This window comes from Dipodomys spectabilis, unplaced genomic scaffold, assembly GCF_019054845.1.
Source record: "Dipodomys spectabilis isolate Male_0828 unplaced genomic scaffold, ASM1905484v1 ptg000411l, whole genome shotgun sequence".
Classification (NCBI taxonomy): domain Eukaryota; kingdom Metazoa; phylum Chordata; class Mammalia; order Rodentia; family Heteromyidae; genus Dipodomys; species Dipodomys spectabilis.
The window spans coordinates 966,205-970,549 of NW_024871088.1; the positions used below are offsets into that span (position 1 = coordinate 966,205).

Below are 4,345 nucleotides of genomic sequence, written 5' to 3' on the forward strand. Positions count from 1 at the left end.
GGTGAGAGGCTGCAAGTACCAGAGCCTGTGCCCTCAGCCCTGGCACTGCAGCAGTTCCTTCCTGTCAGCAGCAGGGGCAAGTCCACCTCTCCCATCTGCATAATAGCCAAGGCTTTCTGGAACAAAACAGCACTAAGAATCCGGTCTTCTTGACTGTACGACAGGAAATGCACTCATTACCTGACTCATGTAATGAGAATCCCTCTGTGCATCATCTTTATCATAACAATAAAGTACATTTAAAAGAAGAAGAATTGGGTCTTCTTGCTGGGTGCTAGTGGTTCACATCTCGAATCCTGGCTACGTGGGACACGGAGCGCCTCAGTGAGAGGCGCATCAAGGAGGGCACTTTTCCTCCAGCCTTGAGGAAAGGCCTCTGTGAACACAAAAAGACAAGCAACCACACAAGGGGCCGGGGTGCTGCTCAGCCGTAGGGCTTTTCTCCCATGTGAAGGCACCAAGACCCTGGGCAGGAAAAAGGAAACCGTTCATGAAGTGAATCAGCTGAAGAGAGCCATGGGCTGCTGACAGAAATAAAAAGTCAGATGCTCTCTTAGCCACTGTCAGTGAAGCCAGCTGCTGAAAACCACCGACACTGCAGTCTCACTGCTACAGCCACAGGCAGAAGCCACTGGGGGGTTCCCACAAGCCACTATTCCAGGATATGACTCAGATCCAGGCCATTTTGTGCATCAGCCAGCCATCTGGAGACAAGGGCTCTCCAAGGCTGGGACCGAAGGAGCTGGGTGCCCCCCGCCATGTGTCTCAAAAGCCCTAGTGTCTTTCCATCACCCTCCTTCACACCATACACAGAGGTAAAATCAAAATGGTGAAACAGAGCCAGGCTTTGGGGCTGTTTGCCTGGGACCTGAACACGCCCCAGGCAGAAGTAGTATATTCCAAGCCAGCCAGTGCTATAGGGGAAGACCCTGTCTCAAACATCAACACAAAAAGCAAGAAGCAGTGTGAAGAAGAGGTGAGAACCACCCCAGATCCAAGATGAAAGCCCCACACCACTGCATCCTTGCTCAGCTCAGCATCTCCTTCCCACTGCCATCATGCCCAAGGGAAAGGCTGAAGGTACTAAAGGCTAACGGAGATAAAGCAAAGCTGAACCAGCCACAGAAAAGATCCACCAGGTTGTCTGCTAAAACTGCTCCTCCAAAGCCAGAGCCCAAGGCTAAAAATGCCCCTGCAAAGAAGGGAGAGAAGATACCCTGAGGGAAGCAGGGGAAAGCCAGTGCTGGCAAGGATGGGAATAACCCCGCAAAAAATGGAGATGCCAAAACAGACCAGGCCCAGAAAGCTGAAGGTACTTTAGATGCCAAGTAAAGTGTGTGCATTTTTGATAACTGTGTAGTTCTGGTGACTGGACAGTTTGGGATACAGTTTTTAATCAAGTTTTATAAAAATTGGGGCTGTGAATGTGGCTTAGTGGTACAGTGCTTGCCTAGCATGCATGATGCCCTGGGTTCAATTCTTCAGTAGCACATAAACAGGAAAACCCAGGAGTGATGCTGTGGCTCAAGTAGTAGAGTGCTAGCCTTGAGCAAAAGAAATGCAGCGATAGTGCCCAGGCCCTGAGTTCAAGCCCCAGGACTGGCAAAAATCATGCTGAATTGTTTTACTTTTTTTTTTTTTGCCAGTCCTGGGCTTGAACTGTGGGCCTGGGCACTGTCCCTCAGCTCTTTTAGCTCAAGGTTAGTGCTCTACCACTTGAGCCACAGTGCCACTTCCAGTTTTCTGGTGGTTAATTGGAGATAAGAGTCTGACGAACTTTCCTGCCCCAGCTTTGAACCATGATCCTCAGATCTCAGCCTCCTGAGTAGCTATTATAGGCATGATCCCTCAGTGCCCTGTTTCATTGGGTTTTACACCAGCTTTCTGATTTTGGCAGTCCATACAAGAAGGGAGTCTGAGAGTTGTTGTATAGTGTGTACATATATATAATATTTTATATATATGCATATTATATATATATATATATATATATATAAGATTGCTCATGTCTGGCCTGAAATACTATGATTGTTTATAAAAACTACCTTTAATACAGCTGAATACAGTTTGGTAGAAAGGAAGAAAGAGGGGGGGAAGGAGAGAAAGAGAGAGAAAAGAAGGAAGGAAGGAAAGGTAAGGAAGGAAGGAAAGAAAGAAAGAAGGAAAGAGAAAGGAAAAGAAAAGAAGAGAAAGCAGGCAAGCAGGCAGGCAAGAGAGCCAAAGCAGAATCACAATTCTCAGATGGAGTATGCTCCTCTAACGTGTGTGTGGACACCATGACAATGCGTGACCCAGAAATCATACAGCAATAAATTGAATGTCTGCTTACAAAAAGGAACCTAGAACTTTCGACAGCCAACATCGCAGTTATTCCGAAGGGACAGAAAGAGATTCTGGCAACTTTGGGGGGGGGGGGGGCGAACAGAATCCTTCGGTGGCTCTGGGGAGTGGGGTGAACCACCAGCTGCTACTGAAAGCTGAGGGGCGCCACAGTGGGATCAAGTGTACCCGTGCTTCTGGAGCCAGTGGTTGCGCTCCAGCTACACCACCATGAGAAGCCCTCGCCCGTCACCCAGCGCCAGCCGGGGTGTGGCTACTGGCAGGCCATTTGCAGAAACACTAGGTTGTGCAACATGGGGTGCGCAGCCCGCGGCAGCGGCAGCAGGCCGCCCACGCGACAGCGGGCACTCCATTGGGCAGAGTAAGTGTCCGTCACATGCACGGGTGAGCAAGAGTGCGGGCCCAGCTTCCGGGGAGTAAGCTGTCCCCACCCGCGGAGGCGGAAGTGGAGGCGGGCCGTCCCGATGCCTTCCCCCGAAGTTCCTTGGCCTCCGTTCTGGAGGACAGGGATAGCGCCCTCTTAAACAGGGAGTAGGGTGTGGGAGGCATGAAGCCGAGACCCAGCTGCGGGAACTTTGCGTTGTTACCCGCCCGCCCCTCCCCTTTCCCAACGAGGCCGGTGTTTAGGACCACCCGGGCCTTCTAGAAGGTCTGGGAAGATATGCTCCCCAGGGAGTTAAGGGGACTGAGGGGGATCGCCGAATCCCCCGTCCTTCGCCATTGCCCTTCCGTACTACCCCACGCCATGCCACCGCCCTCATTCTGGCGCCGAGCGCGCTCACGTGACCTCGGCCCCAGCCTAGTCCCAGTCTCCCTGCTCTCTAGCGCCCCCTGGCGGCAGCTTCACCTCACGCAGCTTCCTGGCGTGGTGGCTCTCAGCCCCACCCCACTGCCAGGTTCACTTAGTGCCACTTAGCCAGCCCAGCTGGGAAGCCCCATTCTGCTCCAGGCTATTCCTAATGACTTTAGGGCATTCCTTACTTCAGGCCATGTACTGTTACCTTGCTGGACTATTTTCTAACTTTTGCTATCAAGTGACACCCAGGCTTCGCACCTCACCCAGTGACATTTGTTACCTCCCACATATCAGGGACAAGCTCCAGAGGTGCTTTGGGACCTGATGGAAGGAGAGACAGACAGATCAGGAAGGGGCATCCAGTATCAAGTCACAGGGTTGTGTGTGTGTGTGTGTGTGTGTGTGTGTGTGTGTGTGTGTGTGTGTGTGTGTGTGTGTGTGTGTGTGTGTGGGTGCCAATACTGGGAATTATCTGTCTTGCATTTCTTATCCCTTTCTTTCTCTCTGTGTTGTGACATTGTCTCACTGTGTAGCCCAGGCTGGCCTTGGACAGAACAAGGTAGATTCTATTGTTTCAGCTTTCCCAGTGCTGGGATTACAGGCTTTTGCCACCACCCTCTGCCCAAGCAGCCATCTTCTTCAAACCACATCTCCTAAGTGACCTGCTTTGACCACTGCTGTAGTTTTCATTGATCTCACAGGTCACACCTGGAACTGTATGAGAAAGAGCACATTCAAGGGAATAGTTTGTCCCTGCTTTCCACTCTGAGTCAGAAACCAACTTCCAGAGGTCCCTTTGCATACGTACTTCTGTGTGCCACCAGGATTATGTACTTGGGCAAACCCAGGCATCAGTCTGTCTCAGGGCCCAGGCTGGAAGGGGCTATGTTTGGGATTTTTTAATGTGTCCATCCTGAGGCTTGAACTCAGGGCCTAGGCACTGTCCCTAAGCTTCCTTTGCTCAAGACTAGCTTTCTACCACTTGAGCCACAACTCTACTTCCAGCTTTTTTGGAAATTTAGTGAAGATAAGAGTCTTACAGAGCCAGGCACTGGTGGCTCATGCCTGTAATCCTAGCTACTGAAGAGGCTGAGATCTGAGGATCGCAGTTCAAAGCCAGCCCGGGCAGGAAACTTTGTGACACTCATCTCCAATAAACCACCAGAAAACTGGAAGTGGTGCTGTGGTTCAAGTGGTAGAGAGCTACTA

General features: G+C 51.1%; 1 pseudogene; it reads left to right on the forward strand.

Moving 5' to 3' along the window:
* The first annotated feature begins 1,058 nt into the window (after positions 1-1,058).
* LOC122097076 lies at positions 1,059-1,332 on the forward strand (annotated as a pseudogene).
* Positions 1,333-4,345: the final 3,013 nt, after the last annotated feature.